Source organism: Dreissena polymorpha, chromosome 7 (genome assembly GCF_020536995.1).
Source record: "Dreissena polymorpha isolate Duluth1 chromosome 7, UMN_Dpol_1.0, whole genome shotgun sequence".
In the NCBI taxonomy this organism is placed as follows: domain Eukaryota; kingdom Metazoa; phylum Mollusca; class Bivalvia; order Myida; family Dreissenidae; genus Dreissena; species Dreissena polymorpha.
The window spans coordinates 16,761,901-16,789,669 of record NC_068361.1 but is presented as its reverse complement, the minus strand read 5'-3'; the positions used below and the strand labels follow the sequence as shown (position 1 = coordinate 16,789,669).

The 27,769-nt window shown below is 35.0% G+C and overlaps 3 protein-coding genes across 29 annotated transcripts in view; 1 reads left to right on the top strand and 2 right to left on the bottom strand.

Moving 5' to 3' along the window:
• The window catches only part of LOC127839152 (uncharacterized), a 158,239-nt gene that overhangs the window by 25,449 nt on the left and 105,021 nt on the right, over positions 1–27,769 (bottom strand). The gene's annotated exons all lie outside the window — the stretch shown is intronic.
• Positions 1–27,769, bottom strand: part of LOC127839489 (collagen alpha-1(XII) chain-like) — a 308,993-nt gene that overhangs the window by 201,466 nt on the left and 79,758 nt on the right. The window lies entirely within an intron of this gene.
• The window catches only part of LOC127839150 (ral guanine nucleotide dissociation stimulator-like 1), a 357,707-nt gene that overhangs the window by 268,118 nt on the left and 61,820 nt on the right, over positions 1–27,769 (top strand). The window contains exon 16 of one of the 2 annotated variants that reach the window (XR_008030184.1): positions 18,547–18,728. The exons of the other annotated variant lie outside the window; for it this stretch is intronic. The gene's annotated coding sequence lies outside the window, so the exon portion shown is untranslated. Of the gene's footprint in view, positions 1–18,546; positions 18,729–27,769 lie in introns of those variants that run through there. 2 annotated transcript variants of the gene reach the window in all.

Genomic DNA, 27,769 nt, shown 5'->3' with positions numbered 1-27,769 from the left:
TTGATATGGTCACAATACAATTTATACTCAGTCACGATATTCAGATGCATGTTTAACTGTCTAAAGAACTGAATCTATCAAGTTTTTCTATAATTTAATTATTAAAGAAATTGTTCCATTATAATTTTCTATTACTATGTCTAAAATTTGATATGATGTTAAAATTTGAGTTTTATTATTAAACCTTTTTTTATTGTAAGTGTTTTATCACAAATTATTATATTTCTCCATTACGGAAGTAAACATAACTTTATAAATTATGCTTCTAAAAATCCCAAGGCAATCTAAAAAAAGCTGTAGGTTCAGTCAACCATGGTCTAAAAATAGCTTATAATGCTGCAAATTTGTTAAGCTTTATAACATCTAACTGGCCACAACTTATAAACAGAGGGTTTACTATACAAAAATGTTCGTCAGGGTCTGTAGATTTCAGAACAAGATGTCGTTTTTCTGGAAAGTGCTGGAGGGCTTAGAAATCCAAGATGGCGTCCAAGATGGCTGCCGTTTTATGATTCAATTATTAATAACGATGAATTGAATACGTCTATTGAACACATATATGTACTGACTTTAATATCTGATAAAAGTAATCCATTGATATAGGGTTTCTACCAAACAGATCACCAAGGTCACCAAAGGTCAAGGTCAAGGTCATTTCATGGTCAAAATGGAAAAATAAACGAAAATTTGAGTATTGACATATCATTTTCTTTTTTAATTCAAATGCTTTACATTTGCTGTGATAACTAACCTCTTTATTATATAGCCACATTTACAAGCTTCATTTTAAACAAAAGTAAATGCCTAAAATTGTGTTTGTAACCATGGTAACAAAGACTACATACGTTATGTGGCCATTTTCCTGGTTCGTGGAAAGTCATTTGGCATTATAACCATCAAGTTTAATAAGTTTGCTTTTAATCTTTAATAAATACTTTAAGACTTATCAAGGCAAATGTAAAGAACAGCTATTCAGTGTTCTATGTATCATATTTATTCAACTATCAAATCTAACCAGGTATTAGTGCTTGATACAGACTCATAAACGTTATTTACAAATGTTGTAACATATGAGGTTTTACAATGTATTTACTTATACAAATGATGCAAATAACAAATTATGTTTTCAAGTTACAAACACTGAAAAACAACTCCTGTAAACCAGGAAGTGACTGACTGTCAAACGTCCTACTTGTTGCTTTCGGAAGTCGTGGAATCCTCGTTGACTCGGCTTGCGCACTGCTGACCAAAATGCTTGTCATCGCACGAGTCGTCCTTTTACCATCTTGAAACTGTTCGCTCATTCAGATTCCAGTTATCAGCAACTGCCACTACAAGCTTCCCCCTTTGGTCTCTAGGTAGTATATTGTCTGGTACAATACCACCAGATTCTGTTATTTTGTGTGGTGCAATGTTCTGTTGGGCTGCTGATGTCAAGAATAACCGAAGATCTGGATATGAGATGGAATAAACAAGAGAGTACATATCTTCAATCAGATGGCGGCTGCCAAACTCGTTGTTGAGGTGTATCCCTAAGCCCATGTGTTTAGGGGATGGGTTTTACGTGATAAGTGTAGTTAGGTCACAAGCAACAGCTAGACATCTTGGAATGGACCTCTCAGAAGCTTCCTTGTAGCATTTTTGTCATGTTACCAACACACTGCCTTGTAAAGAAGAGACTCCACAAACTGCTTCTGATCTGACAATTTGATTTCTTCTGGAGCGTAAAAGAAGTCATCAAATTTAGGATTATTCTCTATAATTCGTCTTCTCAAAATACCCATTGCCTTATGAACTAGAGCTTTATCTGTGTCGTCCTCTGACTCTGGTAGTTCATCGTATGAACACTCATTGTCATCTTGAATGACCTGTTCCATCTCCTTTGACTTTCTGACAGCATCATTAATAGTCAAACTAGACGAACAAACTTGGTCAGGCTTTTCATGCTGATGAATAAAGGATACCTCTGGCCATAATTTTTCAAACAACCTTTTAAAATTGGAACTTGTATAATAGTTTGCATCATTTGAACATCCTTATGATTCAGAAATTTCAACAAAACGTTTTTTTTAATGTAGGAAAGAAGAACACCTTTTTATCAACAACAATAGAATGCTCAAATTCATTTTTAATTATCTCATCAATTATAGTGTATGAACTTGTTTGGTTTTCAGAAGTGGCCTTATTGGGTGTCAGCCCGGAAAATGCATAAGTATTTCACTGGTAGTATTTAGTCAAACTACCTTTTTTCTATGATATCGAGCCCCAATGGCTACAAGATCACCATTTGGAACACTTGCCAATCTGTCAATAATGGCTACATCATTTATTGCAGTAGCAATATCTTACACTTTGCGATATATAGAGTTAGAGTCTTAAGATATAGAAGTTTCAACTAGGCCAAAAAAATGTGTGTTTTGGGTAACTCGACCCTACCTACGATTTTGGTCCCGACCCTACTTTTTTTTCGTCTTGTAAAAAAAAATCTCTGAAAAAAATAGTGCCCGAAAATAACCGCGCATTTGCCACTTCCGCTATCGTTATCAATCATCCGATTTTACGCCCGGCAATTATCGATTGCACACTATAATCCAGCGTAGAATTTCATAAATGTCCAAGGATACGCATAGTATTGACGATTTTGACAGACACGCTCCATTATCCGCAAAGAGTCGCTTACGCACATTTTAATCCCTTTTGTTGAAACATCGCTGTCTACACAATAGGTCAGTAGAACCGCTAAGCGTGTTGTTTAATGGACCGGAACTTATTTCATACTCGACCTCGAAATCATTAGAACCAATGTTCTGAGCAAGTTTAATGATCATTGGACAAAATGATATGTGTTTTTAAGTGTTTACATGGTTTCCAAGACGCAAAAGAAGAAAAACCAGACCGGAGTCATTTACAAACTCAGCCGAGATATCATTAAAAAATGTTCTGATTGAAATTAATGATGATCGTCTTCTAGTGCGTCCACAATATATCACTATAGCCTCGAACAACTGCCTCACCTCCTTGTTCCACTATAGCCACATAAGAAAACTGCCCTAGCCAACGGCTTCCATGTTTTTTAAAGGACAAGGGCCATTTTCAAACTATGCTGATATATCATTTGAAAAAAAGGTTCTATGCAAGTCTCATAATGATTGTGCAAAACATCCGACTTCTAGAGTGTCACAAGGTTTGACTATACCCATGTTATAACAGCTGCTACCCCCCTCCCGCAGACAGCCATGTTTTTAACGAACAAAAATCGTTTCCAAACACTCTGCTGATATAAAAACACATGTTCTGGGTACGCTTCATGAAGATTGTGTAACACATGTTTCTTCTAGAGTTTTCACAAGCCCTTTTTTTAAATTTGACCTAGTGACGTTGTCCGAAATATCATTGCGACAAATGTACTGATAAAGTTTCGTGAAAATTGAGCAATCCATGTTCGCTCTGAAGTGTTAATATGGTACATGATATCGAACAGACGACGCACACAATATTGTCACAAAAGGTCTTCGTGAGCAATGTGTACTCAGATAAGATAAAATCATTGTGCACACATCAGCAGTAAAAACAAACAGCTTGGCGAAGAAATCAGAACATGCTATCAGTAGAAATCACTTGATGGGGATATTTGTCTTTAAATTTGTGCAGAGTTAAGATTTTCTACACTTAATGATAATATCCTTGTTTTTGGAGAGCTTTTCAAACAAACTTCTCACAGGCGGCTAAATTGTTTTACCGCCGAGGATAAGTTTTATGACTTTTATCACATTTTTTTTGTCTGACTCAGGGATTAATTTCAAGCAAGGATGTAATTTTTGGACACAACTTAAAATATAAGTCGGGTGAAATTACAGCAACATTTGCCGAACAGCGCCAACGAGCAGAAGCACACTTTTGGATCTACCTTTAATCCTATTCCAAACACACTTGGAAAAAAATGATTTAGATGAACACGTTACTGAAAAAAAAACGCATTGTAATCGGTAGAATAACGAACAATTTACTATAATTAATTGCAAAGATAGAATTATACAAGCGATTGCGCTAGAAGCCTTAAGAGTTAATGGATTAAGTACACACGCAAAATAAGTAAACATATATATCGCACCAAGCGCTTTTGAACAGACACATTTTTTTTCTTCAAACAAAATTCGTTTCAATGAAATAAAATGCACTTTGTTTTATAAGTACTAATTATAGTTTAGCAAGACTCTTTTTTCAAACGTACTACGTATATTTAAGCATGCATTCTGTACTGTGACACGCGTATCATCGAAGTTGCAAACTGTGACCTATTTCGGCTTGAATCAGCAAGCTAAGACTTATTTTAGCTTGTGTTATCAAGCAGTAGAGGGCTATGAGTAAGTTATCTTCACCCTCGAATATAAACGAGTTCACTCGCATTAAGCTTTACTATTCGAATACAGTATTACTATGGGGAAAGAAACACACACGACAGAATTGCAGATTATTATGTTCATGTATATATGGCTTTTTCAGATTGAAGTCGAAGATCTAGGAAAAATTTTGCAACAATTTAATTTGTCAACCAAGTTTTACAAGCAATGCAGTTAACCGCCCTATAATAATTTTTAAACTGAGCACTTTTAGATTACAAGATAAACGCGCTGGTTTCTGTCCACTCGAACAATTGTAGCTGATAATTTGCTCCGATAAGTGCAGATTAACTGAGGACTCTCCATATCACGTATGATAAATAGCTTCTCATCTTTGTTTACTTGTCAGGATTACGGTATCCACCAACGGTTTTGATCTTAAAGTGAGTAAGAATTATCTGTAAGTATCGACTGTTTGGGAACAATATCTTGTTGAGAACATGGATGTGTAGAATCTTGCAGAAATGAACCACTTTGTAGCATCTATTGACATCAATGTCAAGCATGTTTATACTTGGAGATTAATCTCCCAATATTAGAATTGTGCCTTATTCATGATTAAATTACATGTGCTGATATATATGTATGGAGTGTATCATTTAAAACAAATATGCACAGTTTTTGCAAGCATACTATAATAAGTACACAGGTTATCAGATAATTTGCAAGTAAAATTGTACAAGGTTTATTTAAAAACACGTTTAGGTTAAAAGTGGCAATATGCATTATTTCATTTATGTTAAATTAAAGTCAATATATCTGCCCATTAAACTCTTAACAATTGTTCCATGATTTGGAATTGGGTTAAAACTAATTAAGTTTAAACTTCATGATCGTTATACATGATGCATTTTACGTACATAAACTACAGCTTTGTCACAAACATGACTTAACATACCCTCTCACCACTTTGAAACAGCAAACAAAATTGTGTCTTGAACATCATAAACTTCATGTTATGGCCATATTTCAAGTTTCAATTATATCGCTTGAGAAATATGGAAAAAGATCACTTTACAAACGGAGAAAATTGTATACGTTTGCCATAATAGGTTCACTATCAAGGCTAAATAACTCAAGAACGTGTGGATCACTGCTCATGAAAAAGTGTCTTGCACATCTTCACTTTAAAGGGGAATACATATTCCAAGTTTCGATTCAATAGCTTGACAAATGAAGTCGCTCAACAAACTTTAAACATTTGATTAGGACAAACAAACAAACCAATCAACCGACCAACCAGTCGACCGACCGCCCAACAGCGTGACTCCTACATATATCCCTGTCAAACTTCGGTGTATAATTATGTCAATCTGTTTTTTTTTTTTATAATTAGCAATTAAAAGCCCACATAGATCTATGAAATTGACACAAGATATGGTTAACGTACCGATTATAAGACTTTTTAATGGTGTTATTTGTGTTTTTGTTGTTATACATCAACCACTAGTTTTTTAAATAATTTTGTTTTTCTAAATGCTTTTCAGTAGATAAAAGTGGCCTGGTATACGTTTACAACTAAAACATGAAACCCGGTTGACGACGACCCCTATTGGTACATACGAGCTTGACACAAGATTGTCACTGCACAGTTTATATTTTGTCTCTAATATATATATATATATATATATATATATATAAATTGTGAATCGAATTATGTGTCAATGTTTTTCGAACAGTTTGAATAACAGTTATGAAGGGGGTTTATTCCGCCTGTCTGAAAACGGGAAGGGGGTTTGTTCCGCTATGGAAGGGTGTTTCTTCCGTTTATGCAAAATGTGAAAGGGGGTTTCTTCCGTTATGCTGTTTTTAGGGAAGGGTGTTTCTTCCGAAGGGGGTTTATTCCGGGATTCGTTTTGACAACACCCAACGTTTAATCCAGTTTCGTCTGGATTTTCTGTTGCACCAGTATACAGTACAATAACTGTTTCAATAGTGACTTATGTAAACAACCGTAACGAAAAATATACAGTGTGTTTGATTTGCAATTAATTTTGAGGAAATGTCAAATAACAAATCATTCGCCGTATCATTCTGTTAAAATTTACCACGGAACATTAAACGGAAATTTAATGCAAGCACGTTTTCCATGCGTTTGACGTGACGTTGTTCATGTAGGGAATAATTTGCGCGCGCTTTTCTCGAGAGAAAAGATTAAAACACACTGTACATTTACAGTTTGTTTGAAGAATGTGATAACGTCGAGTAAAAATTAAATTGGGAAGAGTGGTTTGGATTACAAATTTAATTATGCGCATTTGAGAATTCAACATGAAACGGAATATGTACCAATTTCTAGGACGCGCATACTTCGGTACGATGTTTTTTTCCGGATATTCCCATTGCAAAAGCATGTAAGCCATCGCAAAGACCAGAAAAAATACCTGCCCTACCTAATTTTTTTAATTTTTTTTCAGCCGTTTCCCGAAACACACATTTTTTTTGTTTGGCCCTAGGGACCAACTTCTGCTAAAACCTCTTGATGTATTGTCTCTATGACGGCTGCACTTTTCGCCAGAAATAAAGCACTATGATTTCGAGTCAAAGTTCTCAAAAGTGGACCTCGTCTTAAAAAGGTGTTCTTGTGTTTTCCTTGTCATCCATTGTTGAGTCATCATAGGACCATCTGTGCCTGAAAAACAGAAATACATATGAAATCCTTTGCAGAAAAATAGAGAATTTGAAATGACATTAATGTTCTACTCTCAATGATCATGTTTGAGAGAAATCAAACTATGATATTAATGAATATCATTACTATTGTCATACCAGACCAGGATCACCACATGGTTGTCATATATGTCTTCAGTACACTCCTCTGCTTCATTTTTTTGAAGCAAACAAATCATCTTTGATTTAATAATAATTATAACTTGCCTGTGTTCTCATTGTAAGTACATTTATATCTAACTATTTAGTATACACAAACCTCTTTAATAAATGACTGTAATAATGGATCAACAGAATTTCAATTAACAATACATACTTTCTTACTTTGCAGTCATAGTAGATCTTTAAGCCCTCTCCAGATGTAGCCATGTTTTCTTCCCCGAAGACTGTGGCATTCCCTTGGCTGATGAAGTTCTTTTGTCGAACCTATTAATATATTCCAAACAATTGTTTAGAATAGGCAGAAATTAACATATATTAGGCATACACAATAATTCATCAGCAGAAAAAAAATAATAAAAACCTCAAATACTGTAAACGTATAGAAATTCGTCGGTATGAAATTTCGTGGTTTAATAAAAAACAACTAATTCGTTGACACGTAATTTCGTGGATTTCAAATTTTCAGGGAAGATTGACAGTCATAATAATTAAACTTTTCTTAAAACAATCAGAGTGCTTGTGATTAATGTGCACTGAAGCATGAAAGTGTTGCCGATAATTGTCGATAAGAGCGAATAAGCCGCGATCTTGTGGGTCCCCGCTCGCTAAATGCCATCAATGTTGTTTTGACAATATTTGCAATTCTCTGCTCAATCGGTCCCCTAGTAGTAATAATTGAGTAATAAGGTCCCCAAAATACAGGTGTGAAAACCGTTATGTCTCTTTTAACTTTAATTGTCACTATTTGACTTATGTGATAAATCTGCTAACTGTTAATTTGACGACGTCACGTAAAAGAGAAGAATCGTTTATGTACAGTTTAAATTCCGTGTTTGATTTAAAAAGTATTATTATCCAAACACTTATCAAGAAATCAACGTATTGTATTCCCTAGCATATCGCAATCAAATATCTCAGATAACCGGAAACAATAGAGAATGTCGGCAATGACATTCCGAAAGGACCGATTTCGGATAAAAAATGTAAAAATAATCGTTGGTACTCGAATTCGTGGTTCAGCGGAACAACGAAATCCACGAAAATTCGTACCACACGAAATTTAATGGTTTTACAGTAAGTTAATTTACAAGATAATAAAACGAGTAAAACCAATTTCCGTTTACTAGTACCTATCCGAGTACTACTCAAGTTTTGGAAAAACAAATATTAGCACCTCTTATATAATACAAAAGACAGTGTAGGTTTCATGTTAGGGTTTTAAATTTTCACGCACACTACTTTTGCATGTATTCAAACTGATTTTAGTAAATATATGTGATGAATAACATCAATGACATTGCAGGCAAATTTCCTTGTGATGATGTTTGAGAAAATGTTGTATCAATTAAAATCTATAAACATAGCATGTAGTTATGAAACGAACAATAAATAAACATGTTGAATACTTACCATATAAGATGTACATGGAAATGAAAACTGTGAAAATGACAAAACAAGTTTGACATTGGTGTCTGCTTACTTTTATGTTAATGGTAAATTTATATCAAAGGGGAGTAACTAAACAAATGTTTAGTATCTAAAATCAAATAATTCTTTATATTATTATAGTTGTCAAAGCTTTCAGAGTTTAAAGTTGACTCAGTTCGTAAAAAATGGTATATAATTTCATTTAAATGGATAACATATTACTGGTATAAAATCATAATTTAAGTTTAAAGCTATGAATTAACACAATGTATCAAATGAAAGTACAGTTACAAATCACTTCATCAATTAAAATATTATTTAATGATATCTGGATCGTATTCTTGACCATAAAGTTTTCTTTTTCATTCGTTTTAAAGGATATTAATACACTTATTAATTTTACCTGATTTTAAGTACATTTTAATCAAATACTTGATAGTGATACATAAAGATATTAGACTTTGCCCCCAAAATTGGAGCATTTTTTGCTGATTTTCAGTAAAACATGCATAAAAATGCATTCCATTACATGGTAATAGGTAAATAAAGCATTTAAGATACGCACCCCTTTCATTTAATGTTGATTTATAAGGAGGATAGCAATTTTCCCCACATAAAATAAAAGTTGTAATGTATACAGTGAGTAGGACACTTTTGGCGGCCATCTTGGATGCAATCTTGGATTTTGAAGCCCTCCAGCACTTTTCGAACAAATGAAATCTCATACCATAATCTACAGACCCAGACGAACATTTCTGTATATAAAACTCTTTGTTTATGATCAGTGGCCAGTTACTCCCCTAAATAAGCGACTTATGTGTGCCTGTTTGCAGCACTATTATGTTTTCATTCAACCGTTTTGATCTATTTATAGTACATAACTCAGTCATTTCAACTGTACATTTTCTCTCCCCTGAATAAAAGCAATAAACAAACAGTTGTAGTAAATCATTTCATAGCTACACAATATTTTATCCCTACACAATATTTAATTGTAACAAAATAATTCATCGTTAAGCAATACTTCATCGTTACACAATATTTCAAGAATATCAAATCTAGCAAATTGAACAATATGACAAAAATACAACAACGGCAACAAAAAAACGCCACACACAACACGCCTATCTTGCAAAGTTATATATTTGTTAATTTATTAACATAAGGCATGTGAAAGAATTCATCATTTGTTGCTTGTGTATGAAACATTCAGTATCTTTATTCAAGTAGATCTTTGGTTTAAGCTTGATTTGATGGTGTTTTAAGACTGGATAAATGAGGTCTGGAGTCACTTGTTATATGCTTATATCTATAATTCAACCATGGGTGACAAACTACAAACATCTTTCCACACATTATCTTATCCTGATGATAAATATAATTTCATTTAAATATTATTATTTAAAGCACAAAAAGGGACAAAGTATCCTATTATCATGCAAATAGCTGAGATTAAAAATAGCACACTCTGTGTAATAAATATGGGCTGTGCTCTGTGAAAAGGGTGTTTAAGCCATGTGCGTAAAGTGTCCTAGATTAGCCTGTGTAGTTCGAATAGGCTAATCAGGGAAGACACTCTCTGCCTTAACTGGATTTTTGCCAAGAATGGACTTTCAAAAGCGTAAAATGTCCCCGCTAATTGGGGAAAATACTTTACGCACATGCATTAGACCCCCTTTTCACAGAGCACAGTTCATATATTTTTATGATCAGTCACAGTATTCAAATCATAGCTCAGCCTGAAAAAAGACATATTTAATTTGGTTAGAAGCATGTGCCAAGTTATATTATTAATGAATCTGAATTGATAGCATGCATGAAAGCAGGGCAATTCGGTCAAATAAATTTGGATGGTTAGTAAAAAGCTTGACTTCCAAACAAAACCATGTGTCGAGGTATTTACTTACTTTTTCAAGAACAGGACATAGACTTGTGCATAAAAATCCGAGACAAGATGAACACTGAGCTCTATGTCCACTTTAATCCACACTCTGGTAATTTTATCAACTTTTCAACACAAGACACCATGTACTGGTTCAGCCCAAAGGACTGGAAGGACTATCAATTACTCGATCAAGATCATTTAACGAATTTTAAACTACAGCTTAAGTAAACAAGAGGACTATGATGGCCCTGTATCGCTCCACTGTTTTTTATGCGAAAAAGCGTGCAATGGTCATGAGCTGAAATGTACTCAAGCATGTGACAGCGAATCATTAGTAATTAAAAAGCAGCATATACGATAATTAAGAACATTGCACTTCATTAATTCCAACACCTTTTCTTGGATACAAAGTTTGAGTTTATCATATGCAGTATCATATATTGACTTTTCTTAAAATAATTATGTTCATGGAAGTTGTGTTTTTAAAATCAATAAGATATTATTAAACTGGTTTAAACACTTCAAAGGAGACATGAAATTAACATGTCATCCGAAATATTTTTATGCGGATATATGGTCACTTTCGACATATTTAAATAAAACCCGACTATTTTCAGTTTATAAGAAAAACATGCATAGCACATGTTCTTACTTCAATTCCTTTGTGAGCAGTCACCATCTGATCTAAAATGACACTAAATGACAGGGTTGTATCTCATGTTTACAAGAAAATCAGAAGAAAACAACAAAATCGACATTTTTTCCCACAGCTTCGTGACCCAATTTCCGATGGTCTGTATAAACATTGATTTCCAAAAAATAAAATAAATAGTTGTGCTTCTGCTTTCATGTATTGATAGATTTTTTATTGATAAACATTTCCCATGCTTCAATCAAAGTACTGACAGTACTGGTGTGACGATGCTTTTGAAGAGGATTGATATAAAAGCATCTATTTAAGTTTATCTACATCGCCACAATTGTTTATGTGGGTACGAAAATTTTGGGTAGGAAAAAAATGGGTACGAAAATTTTGGGTACAACAATTATGCCGAAAAAAAATTAACAACGTAATACGATTTTGTTACGAAAAAAAATTGGGTACGAACAAAATTGGGTACGAAACAAAATTTGGTTACGAGCAAAAATTTGGGTACGAAAAAAAATTGGGTACGAAAAAAATTTGGTATGAAAAATGTAGGGTACGAAAAAAACATTAGGGGTACGGGGAAGTAGTAACCGTGGGGAACTTGATCCTTTCAGCGAAACTGGGAGGCGGGTTACATTCTCGATCACATACAACAAGATATATCTTCAAAAAGGTATTCGACGTGTATTTTCTGTACCACTTATCTTAAAAAACTCTTGTTACAGTAAAACGTTTGTGGGTTATAACATTACGTTTCAGCATATAAATTCAAAACTTGACATGCTCTTTAATTACACCATGCTCTTTAATTTCACATGTATATCATACCAAGCTTTATATTTTGTTGTTTCCTTTCCTAAGTTAATGATGCTATGTGTACGAACGTGATTTCACAATCCCATGTGCATGAACATATACTTTTTCTCTTTTGATTATTGTTCTTTTTCTTTAATTCAATAAGCTTAGGCATGTTTGTTCGTTAAGTACGGCAATAATTTCATGATGGTTCCCGATCGAAAGTGGGTATGAGTACATAGTCGTAAGAGCACTTGAATACGTGAGTTCGCCCATGAACACATGGTAAGGTTAACTAAATCTCCGCGATATGACCTAATATGTGTTTAAAACAGCAAACAATATCCAACAAACGAATGAAACAGGATAAGGTAATTGTCAAACATAGTATGTGCACTGATGTGGCTCTGTAATTTATGTTTGAAAAGTTTATAAAATATGCAAAATGAGAAAGCACGCAGAAGAGCGAGTACCATAGATATGATATGGCTATTATGCTGTTTATATACCATAGTCGCTACAACGTTTACAAATGGCAGGTTCGAAATAATTCGTTTTCTTTACACTCATAATCGCGTTGAAAGTTAATTATACACGTTTTAATTTGCAATTTATTAACTGAATCACGACAAATGTCAAATACAATACAGAAAATGCATAGTTGTTTTATTGATCTATAAACATATAATGGATTGAATATAACTGATTTAAAATTAACGTTTTTAAACTATTATTAAATCTTTTCCTAGAATATGCTGTCCTATTTATAGCTGAGCTTCCTATACCTTTATCAATGATAATCAGCGAGGTATGCCGATTAGAAAAATCGAGCTATCTCAATCGGACTGGCTCGGTCTTTTACATAGGTTGCCATTGTGAAGAATTTTTTCATGATATGATAACTTAGACGATGCTTCGCAGCATCGTCAAAAAGTAAAGATAATGTCTACAAACGGACGCAAAAAGACTTGATTCCCATGCATGCATGTAGGTTTGTTGTTGTTCTTGTTGTTGTTGTGACCTTGGAACTAATTATGTAAACAACGTCTTAGACTGGTCCGCGCATAAGCAGAAATGTTTTCGATCGAGCTTTTGAACTGATGGGTTGTCATATTACCGGCAAAAAATGATATAACTTTTATTTCTTTGTAGATATGGGATGATTAAGTACCAAATGCCATTCTCCACCTTCCAATAGACCATAACTCATTCTGAAGAGTTTGTTTTCGTTTTGAAAACAGGACTTCCGGTTTCAAAAAGGAGAAATTGCTCATGATGAGCAATTTCTCCTTTTATCACAATGATTTCTACCCCACCCAGCGAATTTATAAATAGTCCTTTACAATATTATTTCTCGTCTGCAATCTCTTTCAATTTAGGGCAGTCCAAAATGTGTCGTTTGGTAAAGGGTTAACATTTATGGATAGTTAACATGTTAGTCTACCTTTCACGCTCGACATGTATGCATTTATCTATAATAATTAAAGAGTTATTCCATTTATCAAAATACACTTGGATTCAAAGTGTATTTTGATAAACTTTTAGTTTGAGAAAAAAAGTTTATTCATTCCATAATGAATAAATAGCAAAAACGCATAACATGCAAAGTTCAACGACTTCCTGTGGCCATGTTTTTTGACGAATCACATTTTTTAACAACTTTTTAATGGGAATTGATTCTTTGCTTACTAGCAAACCAGTGACAACAAACAATACAACAAACACCAAATTTAGAAGGCGGTCCGCTTTTATCGAATAAACAAAGAAGAAACTTAAATATGTAAATCACGTTAGCCAAACATGAAAAACAAAACAAATTATAAAGTCTCTAAACTTTTTGATACTGTTAATTTATTTTCTACACTGAAACGAACATTCTACTTCTCTGCTGAGCAACGACTGCTCAACAGCCGATGAATTGCTAAAATTCCCCGACAAAACTTCTTGATTTTACGACATTTTTCCAACACAATATCAAACTTTTAACAAATATATTGAACCACAACGTGCGTTGTCTCCTGTAAGCGGACCTCGAATGACGCTATACCCGCTAAAACACACGAACATCCCGTGCATTAGTAAACACGCATGTTTATTGAACTGTGACGAAAAGCATAGCAATTACCTCGCCTAGGATTACGGGAAGATCAAACATGCGTATATTGACAAAACGTGATTCCCGCAAAGCGTGCTAATAAAACGCGTGCACGTGCCACTCAAAATCCAAATAGACACTAAATAACTTGCAAACTACCTTAACACACCTCGACCACATATGACTACAGAAAAAACGATATCAGAATAATTACACAGATAGGAAACTAGGGACATAAACATACTTATAATAATACAACGTGTATCCTGTCTGCCGGACCCGATCCATGGACTTGGTAGTGAAGGGTGTACCCGGGCGGGCACGGACGACGGGCCGTTCAACGAGTGTTAACGGCTCTCTCTTCCGGGCCAGCTCGGACTGCACCTGGCCATAGTTACCCCCTCACAGGGGTAACCGACGGGCCACATCGACGAGTGTCATGGGGGCCTCTTGGGCTGTGCCCTGTGAGGACGCCATGGACGGGAACGGGCAGTCATGCTAAACACAGTAGAACAACAACAATAATCTATAATACACATCACATTGTGATCATCAGGCTACAGTATAGCCCTCAAAAAATCGAAACTAGTTATAAACATATTAGCTAAAATAAATTCAAATGAGAATTAAGTATCTCGGTACAACATCAACAACACACAATGCTAAAACGACGGAAGGGTACGTTTTCCCCAACACGCAGGTCACTCAGCCTTTTTCGACCACTATGGAAAAGCTCTAATCCTTCTTTTAAAACCAAATATCGCTCTAGATAACAAAACCCAGGGTTCCGAGAGACCTTCTTTTTCCTTCTCTCAAGCTGTAAACAGCTACCGACTACGAAGGCAGGGGAAAGCACACAGACAACATACTTCCACGCAGTATCGGAAGACATTAAGTGCTCACGTGGGCAAATCGCATTTACTCACAGTTCAACCCATATAGGTGTAAATAATGTTGTAAATAAATATGATAAGTAAATAATTTTTCCCCTATGCACACAATTAAAACATGTTGGGTGGAGCGTGTCGGCAGGGCTAGTAGGGCGCGCCTAGTGAAATACCATCTCGTCCGTGCACTCTTGCTCTGTTGAAATGACCCACCCATCATGACCAAAAAAAGAATGGTGACGGTTTTTGTTGTGTTTTTTTCCTTACTGTAGTGTAGATGAAGCTTTCCAGTAGTGTAGTGTAAACAGTGCCCGTTATATGACAGGAGTGTTGAATGCATAAGTTAACCTGCCATTTGTAAACAGAAAGCATACTGCTATTATGCTGTTTATATACCATAGTCGCTACAACGTTTACAAATGGCAGGTTGGAAAAAAATCGTTTTCTTTAAACTTGAAACTTGCTAATTTGATGAAACGCCTATTTATATAATTATATTCAATGGCGTTGTACAAAACATATATATGTACATAAAATCGATAAAAAATAAGAGATATTGATAATATTATGCCGCATTAATTAAATGATTAATGATCTAAAAATGTGTGATATAAATAATATTGCTGTGAGGAACTTAAGCAATAAATCAATACCGGCTACACTATTAAAACAAAGTAAAAGAAAAATATTATGTTATAAATTGATATATTAACTAGAGTTAAGACAATAACTATAATGATAATATGAGCAAATATTTGGCAACATAAAGACAGTGTTTTTCATTAACTAAAAGGATACGTTAAAGGATAGTTCTGCACTCTGGCTGTCGGATCCCGCAGCTACCGGTCACCTGTCATACTTAAGGATACTTCTTTTGGGTTTTAACCTTAGTTGAACTATCGTGACTACAAGTCACAAATAGGCTGACCAAGTGTGACTACAAGACACAACTTGAAGGTTAAAATTACAGTGTGACTATAAGACACAACTAGAAGGCCTAAGCATGACTAAAAGACAGCTGGTTTATGTAATTCAATCATTGAGCAAAGAAGCCCTAATGATTCTTGATTACCAGTCACTTGTACAATAAATATCCTTTTCGAGCAATGACGCCCGCACAATTCTTTAATTGCTTGGTCCTATGAGTCCTTGTGACAAATAAGCATGCACAACTGAGTCTCGATTATTTTTTTAAATCACAGGTATTCAAATTAAAATAGGGTGTAAAAGTCTCTGAAGAGAAATGTTTTCAAATTCCTTTCGAAAATGTTTATTGATGCGGAAGTCCGGATGCTTGATGGAAGGTCATTCCACAGTTTCGGACCAACAACTCCGAAACTCCTGTCCATGAAAGTTTTTCTCTTTGTGCATTTCACATCATAACATCCGTCATACGAGACGGCAGATCGTAGGTCACGTGCTGGTACTATTTCTAAAAAAAAAAAAAGTAGGTGTTTGATTATCATTTAAAATATTGTGTCACTGGTTACAAAGGCTATCAGAGACACAATTGTCCAATACATGATGGTAAGACTTTCCAAAATCAAAGCAGAGTTGTTTTTTGTTAATAATCGGGTCCGGTATTTGGCCCTTTCCCGTTGGGAAAAAGTATATATTTTTCCCAAATGGGACCTAAAACTTCCCAGTGGAAGGTTTCAAAATATATATATATTTTTATGCCCCCTTTCGAAGAAAAGGGGGCATATATTGATCGGACTGTCCGTCTGTCTGTCTGTCCGTCTGTAAGTCATTCCGTCACACTTTGCGTTTAGGTTTCAAAAAATGCGCATAACTTCTATGTCCCTTGAGATATAACCTTCATATTTGGTATGCATGTGTATATGGACAAGGCCTTTCCATACGCACACAAGTTTTTACCACTGTGACCTTGACTTTGAACTTAGGGTCCGCCTTTAGGTTTTGATATCTGCGTTTAGGTTTTGAAAAATGCTCATAACTTCTATGTCCCTTGAGATAAAGCCTTCATATTTGGTATGCATGTGTATATGGACAAGGCCTTTCCATATGCACAAATTTTTACCCCTGTGACCTTGACCTAGAACTTAGGGTCTGCGTTTAGGTTTCAAAATCTGCGTTTAGGTTTCGAAAAATGCTATAACTTCTATCAAAGCGTTTATAGGGGGCATATGTCATCCTATGGTGACAGCTCTTGTTTTTATAGATTTCAACATTTTGTTCATCTCCCATCCAGTCATATAAGTTTAACCTTAGTAAATATAATATTGAAAACACTTCTATGCTAAATTTGAAGCTTTTTTAGCAAAACAGCAACAACACTTATTTCCCAATTGTAGTCGAAACGCCGCGAATTTTCCAAATTCAAAGGGACCTGGCCCCATTCCAAAAAATGGTGAAAAAAAACACTGCATAGAAAGGGTTTTGATTGTATGATAACATTGAAAATAAAGTATGTGATATGCAAAAGCTTAAAGGGATCTTTTCACGCTTTGGTAAATTGACAAAATTGAAAAAAGTTGTTTCAGATTCGTTAGTTTTCGTTTTAGTTATGATATTTGTGAGGAAACACTAATACTGAACATTAACCATGCTCTAATATAGCCATTATATGCATCTTTTGACGATTTTAAAACCTAAAAATTATAAAGCGTTGCAACGCGAAACGATTGAATATTTTGGAGAGTTCTGTTTTTGTCGTTAAATTTTGTGAAACTACGAAGATTGCTTATATAAGGTATAAAATACGACACGAATGTGTACTCGGCGGAATAGCTCAGTAGGCTAAAGCGTTTTTACTTCAGGACTCTGGCATGACTCCAGGGGTCACTGGTTCGAAACCTGCTCCGGGCAATGTTCTTTTCCTTTTTTTTAATTTTTTTCTTGATTTTTTACTGGAGCTTTTACGATCCAATGTTTACATTTATCAATATAAAGCATTTAATGAATAAGTTAAAAAAATGCCACAATCTGTGAAAAGGCCCCTTTAAATCTGTTTAAATATAAAGTATTGATGCGATAACTCAAATATACATACAAGTCACGCTCTGAGAAAAGAGGTCTTAATGCATGTGCATTAATTATCTTCCCAGATCAGCCTGTGCAGAATGCACAGGCTTATTATGAACGACACATTCTGCTTTAATTGTATATTTTGTTTAAAGGATGTCTCTTCTTAGCAAAAATCCAGCTATGGCAATAAGCATCATCCCTGATAAGCCTGTGCGGGCTGCATGATAAGCCTGTGCGGGCTGCAGAGGCTAATCTGAGACGACGCTTTACGCACATGCATTTAGACCCTTTATCCCAGGTAGAGGCTAAAACATTAGCTGTGTTTCTTACAGAACTGCTTATACCAGACAAAGTGAATGTGTTCTACGCCATGAACAACAATGGGGACTACACGTTTGTGTTGAGGACGCGTAAGGAACAGGAAACACTGACTCAAAACAAGAAAAAAGGGCGGCGAAAGCTGAAGTTGGGCCTTTGACAACTGCGTTGTTTACAGATGTGAAAACTATATGGCCATTAGAAGTTGTAGTATTGCCTTTGATTGATGTGTGGTGTTTAGTTGTGAAATCTACAATGCCAATCAGCAGGTCTTTCGAATATTGAATTTCAAGTATCGATGATGCTTCAGTGCAAAGCAGGGTCTAATGTGACGCGTTTTCAGCATAAACTTGATGCAGTTCTGGGCCAGTATTTACCAACCCATTTTTTACTTAAGAATAAAGCTTGTCTGAGACTCAATAAAAGTACATATGAATGTGCATATATACAGGCTAAATATGGTTTTGGTATTCATAACAGATAGTTCTCAACAAAGAATTAAATAACTATAGATGTTAACTACCATGCTAGGCTTGACTTTAAAGTAATTTTGGTACATATCAGTTTAAAGAATAGACTTAAGTCTACAAATCAGTTGGTGAATACAGGACCCTGCACTAACTGATTGGTATGCTGTACAAGGGTATTAGTAACCCTGCGTATTGGAGCCATAGAAGAATAACAGATTCTTTTTGTAAGTTGATACAGCTTTTCACTGCAATAACAATACACCTGGGTCCACTACTAAAGGGTTGAGTGGGAACTGTTGTATCTAGCCCATATCTCTATATCTCTTACAATAGTTTTGCGTGCAACATAGGAATCATGAAATTTCAGAAACATCAATGAAGAAAATATGTTTTTAAATAAGCTAGTCTTTTAAAATATTTGAGGCAAGTTATCCATTACCATACAATACAGGACAAAACATGATACACATTACAGTACTGTGTTGTTTGAAATTGTTTCTGTCAATTTTACAGAACACTCTGTGCTAAACTTGTTGTATGCGAAATAGCCTTTACAAATACAAGTTATGGTAGCTATAGTTTATTTCATGTTTTATGTTTTATCACTATTGTGTATATGACTTTTATTGGTGTGAACTCAAATGAGTATTAACAAATTTAAAACAATATGTGTTAACCACTGTGAAGTTTAATATACAAGTGCTGCATCTGTAACAGGGTACCGAGTTAAAATTGATGGAAGCTATTGCCCGTGTGTCAAAATACAAATTGTAGTATCTATAGTCTTTTTCACAATACAACAAAACTGTTGTGGTCTGAACATTTTTAAGGCAGAAACAACATTGTAATTCTCAACCATCAGAAATATGTGTTCATGTTTGTTCCTTCAGCCATCCCTGACTCAAGATTTTATATGTAAATACATGTATGTGCAAACATGTTGAACATTCAGTGCATATATTGTGATGTTCATAGCACAACCCCATAGTAAATATTAACCATGTTTCGGTTGCATTTTTAAAGGGATTTAATAGTGATGGAATAATTTTGCCCTTTTCTTTGATAGTTAGCTTGTATTTGGTATATTATTTTTCAGAATAAAAGTTGTTAAAATTGTTATAAATTCTGCTGTAGGCGTAGTCATTATTTAATAGTCTAGTTTGTAGTTGTCACTTTATTGTATGCGTAGTTGTAAAAAGAGAGGGGAACATTTTTTCACTGTACTGGAATTCTTTGTAAAAATAAATATATTCTCAACAATTATAATATGCATCACACAAGATATAAATATTTTTGCTTAACTACATTTGCATATGTGGTCATGACAATGTTAATATTTACCTTTCCAGTGTAACGTGTTATCGCATCAAAAGCAAATATCCTACATTTAGCAGTAAAATCAGTTGGAAAGCTATGAGGTCTTAAAAGTAAGGTTTTCCTATTTTTGAGATCCGTTCTCGTAGCTGTAAATTGTATTAATACCTTAAGGATAGAAAAGTTTATATGATGACAAAGTTTCTATGATCAAAGCAAATATAGTATCTATAATCAAAAAGAAGTTTCAAGGATCAAAAAGTTTCTATGATCAAAATGTATGATACAAAAGTTCTAGTAGTAAGGCCTAAACAATTGTTTGTTGACCTTTATCCATCCGACCCTTAATTTTGCTGCAAACTCTGAACTTTTTTTTGTATTCCAAGGTTAGCTTTCCATCAAATGTTTACATTTACAAAATTAACTTTTATGTGATAAGAAAGATATGTTGCAACAGATTTGGGGGAGTTTCGTCAATAATAATTATTATTTGAGTGGGAAATAACTTTTGCATGGAATAAAAAGTTTAAGAAAATGGCTACCAACTACCTGATGTTTTTTATGCCCCCGGTAGGGTGGCATATAACAGTTGAACTGTCCGTCTGTCAGTCCGTCAGTCTGTGCGTCTGTCCGAAAACTTTAACATTGGCCATAACTTTTGCAATATTGAAGATAGCAACTTTATATTTGGCATGCATGTGAATCTCATGTTGCTACACATTTTATGTGATGAGAGGTCAAGGTCATCCTTCAAGGTCAAAAGTCATAAAATACAATCTAAGGGAAGTAATAAGCTTTAAAAGGGAGATAATATCATAACCTGCCAAATGGTATTTTGAAATTTTATTTAAAAGCGGAACAATAGGGGGCATTGTGTTTCTTACAAACACATCTCTTGTTTACGTTTAAGTTGTCCTTAAGAACTTTTTGCTTAGCATATAGGTGATTGTAAGCCCTCCATGAGGGAGAGTGTTTGTCAGCTTAATGTTTGTCAGCCCTCTATGGTGAAGAGTGTTTGTTTGCCTAATAGTGGTTCTCAACCTTCTATGGTGAAGAGTGTTTGTTAGACTAATAGTGGTTGTCAGCCTTCAATCTAGGATATGTTAAAAGTCTAGTCAGGTTTAGTGATGTTTTTCAGCCGTCTACATTATATATTTACATAGTGCAATACATGTTCCGTGAAATTCATTTATTTGATGGTGCTGTTTTGTTTTTGTGTTGTTATAGTACAAATTGTATATTATCTTGTTTTAGCCAGTTTTATTATTTACTTTACCTGGCTATGTGTTTTTATTGACTGTAGGTTGTTTATCTTTAATTATTAAGTTGTTGATTGTCTTAGCATTTTTATAATTGTTAGTGAGTTTAAGGATTTATATTTTAAAAAAAATAATCCACATATTCCTAAATTTTTATTCATTTTGATAAACATATGTGTGTGTCATGAGTTCATTCATTTTAATTGATTAATCATTTGATTTTAATAGACTAATCATTTGATTTAAATACTGAATCATGTGATTTTAAAAGATAAATTATTTGATCTAAAAAGATTGATACATTTTTATTTTTATTTATTATTGAAAAGGGTCATCATACATATTTATTTAAATGAGTTATATCCTTATTTTTGTTTTAATTCATTTACCACTTTTTGCTGTAACTGAAATGTATTAGAATACTCATAAAAAGTTATGTTTAATTGTATATATAAGTATTATTTGATTATTGCAACTTAATTCCTGACGTAAAGTTTGGTCTTTTGAATATAGGTATTGTTCAGAGAACGACAGATTCAACAATACAGATATGAAATGTTTTTCTAAATTGAACATACTGCTGGTCAGTTAAATTTGTGTTCACTTGAGCATTTCAGTATGTAATGTATTGAAAAAAAGTGCATGTTATCACTATTTAAATGAAATTATTCTCGGTTTGATAAATACGGTATAGTATGGTGTATTACGTGTTATTTAGAAGAGAGATTATGGTAATGGTTTAGCGCGAATAATGCACGGGTTTTGTGTGCATGTTTTAGCGCGAAAGCGCACGAGGTTTTCGTTTTGGGGTATATATGATTTGCACATCTATTGAGTCGCCATTCGAGGGTGTATTTGACAGGCAAACATTATGGAACAAGAAAACGAAAGGGTGATAACCCCGCCCGCCCGCCCTTAATGAGCGAATGTATGGTTAAATAATTGGTTACATTGCTTTTATGTTTACAATTTTGCAATTATAAAGTCTATATTTAGTATATTTTCAGTTCGGTTTTTAGTCCATGTGAGATGGGATCTTAACACAAACCGATTCCTTTACTGGGAAATACGATGGGTGTATTTTCATTTAAGTCTGAAGCAGCTAAGTTTTTTTGATTATTTTGACTCATTTTTTACTTAATATTGTGTTTGAATGAGGTTTTTTAAGTTATGGGTGTCATGTTTTTCGAGACTCTCACTTCCTGGAGATAGTACCTCCAGCATATTTATTGAAATATTGGTATGTTTAAAGTTCAGTGTTATTATTTTTTGTTTTCTTTCGTAATGAACGTTTAATTTTAAAGACATTCTTATTGTACGATTACTTAATATTTTCATTTTGGTGTGACTGGTTAGATGTTGAAGTCGGTTTAATATAGCTGTTCGTCATATGCATTTATATATTTCTCGGAATACTTATGATTTATCAACATTCTTTTTAGGTGCTTTATGGATTTTATGGTTTGAGTGATTTGTTTGTTTTTATGTTGATGTCCGGGGTGTGTGCGGGATGCTTTTGATGTTTGTTTGTTATGTTAATTTGCGCAATGAAATTGATAATGTTGTAATGACATTTTTTACTAAATAATACTTAATGTTTACAGTATAATAATAGCTGCTTATTTGTAGATTTCTCTAAAATTAGAGGTTTCGGGAGGTGATGAAGGCACCTAGACACCGGTCTCGAGCCATGGGTCCTCATACGTCCCCCTGCCATTAAAAGAAAAAAAATAAGAAAACAAAAATGGCAGTAGGGTTGCGTATCCCGCTCGCGGTTTTACCTGAATCGTTTATTACCACTGATTATTGTATGGGGTGTACGTGAAGTCATGTACACTTCTCTTGATTGGTGGTGATGGATGAATCTTGCAGATATAAGCAGCTTCTTTGAACAAATTAATGTTTCACAATTGTTAATGTATAATATTTAAGCAAGTTAGCGTGATTGATGGGCATTGGGGGCGTCCTGCGTGCACTTTGGGCATCGGCCGGGATCAGTTTATTCAAACAGTAACTCTGTTATTTGAGATATATACATGACGTCTAATTTTTATGAATAAATTTGCATTTTTTCACATGACACACATGTGCATGTGAAGAATTCATTATTACATGCCCTACAGCATTTAAATAGTATCGTTTCAGTTCTTTATACACCTGAACAAAGATGTTACACCGTTTCCAGTCGTCTCGATGCTCATCAATTGAGCGGTGCCGTTGAGGTCTATATCCATTGCACATACAACAAATACGGGCGTCAGAAGAATTTTTTTTTTGCATTTATATGTCGAAAGTCCTGTCAAATACAAGCACTCACTCCTATTTTGTCTTTGGTTTATTATTTGTATGATAATGATAATAATGATGATATGGGTTATAAAGATGATGAGATTTTAATAGTATTTTGAGAATAGAGAATAATAAATTTACTCATAACTATGAGTAAGTTTATATCCATGAAGTTAATATCATTTACAATAATGAAATCAAATAAATGTCCTCAGCTTGCAAATCCATTAACAGCGTCTCGTATAAAAAATATTATTTATTTATATACGTAGAATAATATAGCAATGTATACATATTTATATACTTTGTTTTTGTACATGGGTATTCATAAAAATACGAAATAATAATGATAGCAAGTTTTGAAAATGTTAATAAACTTTTGCTGTTGTAATAAAACAATTTAAAATATAGAATCCAATAGAAAACTCTTCAAAGTGTTTTTCAAAATATTTGAGCCGCATTCTGAGAAAACTGGGCTTGTTGAAAGTGCGTAGTGTCGTCCCAGCGAAGACACTTTATGCTTTTATAGTTGTTGTTTTTTTGTTATAAGAAAGTCTCTTCTAAAAGGAAATCCAGTCTAGACTTAAAGAGTCGTCCCTGATCAGCCTGTGCGGCCTTGACAGGCTAATCCGGTACAAGACTACGCATATGCAATATGCCCAGTTTTCCTATAACGTGACTCATTATATGGATATATTAGCCAGATTGGCTAGCTCGGCTGGTAGAGCGCTGTTCTACAAATCAAAGGATTGTGGATTTATTCCTCACCCCGGACAGATAACTTGTGTGGGTATTGTTCGTGAGATACTCTAGAGCCATTTTCTCATGAACTCCAATATTCGGTTATTGGCATAATAGACTAGTTTCAAAATACTACCGCTGTTGCTATTTTTAGATATCACGTGATGAATTAACACTTAAAATGAGAAATATACATATCAACTTATTCCTGAAATGTCATATTGTGTTGACAATATAATTACGTCGCCAAATATTCCAAAGAGTGAAGGGTTGAAATTAGATGCGGAATTTCGGGGCACTATTGGAAATGGCTGCGCGTTCAGTCTCGTTCTGAAATTCTGCGAGTCACGTGGCTTCGCGCTCTTATCGATTTTGGCTTATTGTGAAAAGGGTCTATTATGTGCGCTTGGAAATGGTCAATCAACTTACATAAGAAAAGTGTTTGTTGGTTATCTGATCCCTAAGATATGACGGAAATACTGTCGAATTGCAAAAAATGAAACTCAAGCAAACTTCAACCCTACCCCACCGCTTGAAATGGCAATCCGCGCTTGTAACAGTGAAGCTGGACCTTATCAACTGAAAATCACTGCAACAGAGTAATATCAATGAGCGAATGTTAAATCGGCTGAGACAAAATGTCAGATAAAAGATATTATATGGCAGCCCAATACACTTAGTGGAAAACTGTCAGTAGAGGCCAGACATTCCAGAAACGAGGCCTTTAAACCTTGGGTGCGTTATAAGATATTAATCCAGCGTCTGTCTTTTATGAACTTGTCAATAAGGTCAAGCGCCTGAGCCTCATTTGTCACGCGCTGGACTCCGTCTCTGACGTCAGAAGGCAGGATGATGAAGCCGTCACGTCGCAGACGACTCTGGATTACCAACTGCAGGCATGGCCGTAAGCCCGTTTGACGAATGATGTCGTCGTCTGGTAAAAGAAATGACGTCATATTCGTCACTATAACCCAACTGTGCATAATGTTTTACTGTGTGTAACTGTTTTCAATATCATCATGCGACAAACAATATCTATGAATTTCGCGTTTTATTTACGTTATAAGCGAGAGTCACTGACACGACTATCGTCGCCTGCTAATGGAACGAAGTCAGAATTCAAGATCCATCGATCATATGATTTTCTGCTAATAGAAAGACGTCAATTTAAAATATCCGTAACTTTAAAATGTATTGTATACCTAAAATAAAAAGGATATTCATTCATTGCTCTAAGGAATGGCGTCACAAAGCACCGTAAATCTTTCCGATGAAGGTAACAGGGGTGGCAAAGGAACACCACTTTCACCTCCTTCTACTTAAAAATGTTCACATAATCGGACATTCTTTATTCTGCTCACCTAGTAACGCATAGGCCTCATTCCCGCCCACCACGGGTCGAATCCATCGTGACCTCGCCTTGTCCTGCAGATCACATGCTTCCGGTGGGTAGGCGGTCCACACAATCTCCAGCGTTTCTGATTGACTGAGCGGTCTGCACACGTGACTATTATTAGTCGCTACGTATGGCGTTGATTGGGAATCTTTAAAGAACACTATTATAATCAATGGCATTATGCCTTATGTTGGTTTCTTCTACAAACATGAATGCATTCCTAACGTCGGTATTCTATAAACGGAAGTCTATATGTCCAGTGCCCACAGTTAACACGTATGTTTGTACTGTATGCATCGGTCGGCTAGCTCAGTAGGTAGAGCGCTTGACTATAAATCAGAGGATTGCCGTGGCGTGATGGATATGGTGTCGGCATAGCGATCGGGGAGGTCACGGGTTCTATCCCCACTAGGGGGGGGGGTGTACTTGAGATATCCCCCAAAGACACCAAGTACTAGTTCTAGGCCCAGGAAAAGGACTCGAGAGCGTTTCAAATAAGCCTTAGGCTTTATATGCAATTGAGCTAAAATACATAGGTTTAGACTAAATCATAGGATCAATTCCCGGCTAAATAATTGAGCCGCGTTCTGAGAAAACTGGGCATAATGCACGTGCGTAAAGTGTCGTCCCAGATAAGCCTGTGCAGTCCGCACAGTCTAATCAGGGACGATAATTTTCGCCTTAAATGGATTTTTGCTTAGAAGAGACTTCATTTAAACGAAAAATGCCATACAAACGCGGAAAGTGTCGTCCCTGATTAGCCTGTGCGAACTGCGCAGGCTAATCTGGGACGACTCTTTATGCACATGCATTAAGCCCCGTTTTCTCGGGTGATGACCATGACATTCGCCCATTCTTCTGAATCAAGTAGGGCACTTGTTTTAAGTATGTGCATTAGTAAATTTAAACCAGCTTATCCAGGAAATGCGGGAATCGGTAAATTGAACGATATCATATGACTAAAATGGTGAAAATGCAAGACAAAAATATATAATCCCAGAATTTACCCTACCATTAAAAAGGTGTGCATTTAAAACCACGTATTAAATTTTAACAACAACTAAAGGCCGCTAAGCTCTTCTTATGTCGAGTCCATGGACGTACAATGATTGTTGTACTTATTTATTCAATATAAGTTTATATTCGAGAGTGTATTTGCACCATTAATGATTTCAGAAAAAAGCCGTGTCGTTGAAGTGCATGTCATATTCGTATATTAGTGCAGACTTTTATTAAGTAAGGAAAATGGTCGTTCAGAAACAGGAGGTATCTGAGTTGTTTCCTGTTGTTTTGTCTACAGACAATTTTAACGCAAAAACTACGTCGATCTTACAGCAGCTATGTTCTCGTATACATTTTGAAACTAAGCGACCCCCCCCCCCACCCCACACACTCACCAAGTCGGAAACGGTGTTCTAGATGGCGCCTCACTAGTACAAGCGACCGGGTATCGTGCACGAGGAACACGTGCTCCGGTGTAGAGGCCATGTGCGCCAGCTCCTCCTCTTCCACTTCCGGTCCGATCCCTGTAAGAAGGGCATGTTCATGATAAATGTATGATGTTACGTTTAAATATATTATATTGTATGAACATTACTGTTGTACTTTCCGTAAGGGGTAAGGTAGAACTACATGTACTACATTTATTCATTCAGTAACAAATAAAAAATATTGTGAACATTCATATGATTAGTTACAGGCAACAAGTATTGTGAACATTTCTGCATTCAGTTACAATTAAGACTTACTGCGTACATTTCTAAAATAGTAGAACATCAATATATATTGTGAATATTTCAACATTAATCGACCAGAAATATTATATGAACATTTATACATTCATTGTCAAGCAAGACACATTGTGCACATTCATGCATCTATAAACCAGCAAGACATAATGTGAACATTCCTTCATTCGGAAATAGGCAAGACATTTTGTGAATATTGCTTCAATCAGTCAAAAGCAAGACCTACTGCAAATATTTCTACGCGTAGATATATAAAAGATATACTGTGAATATTT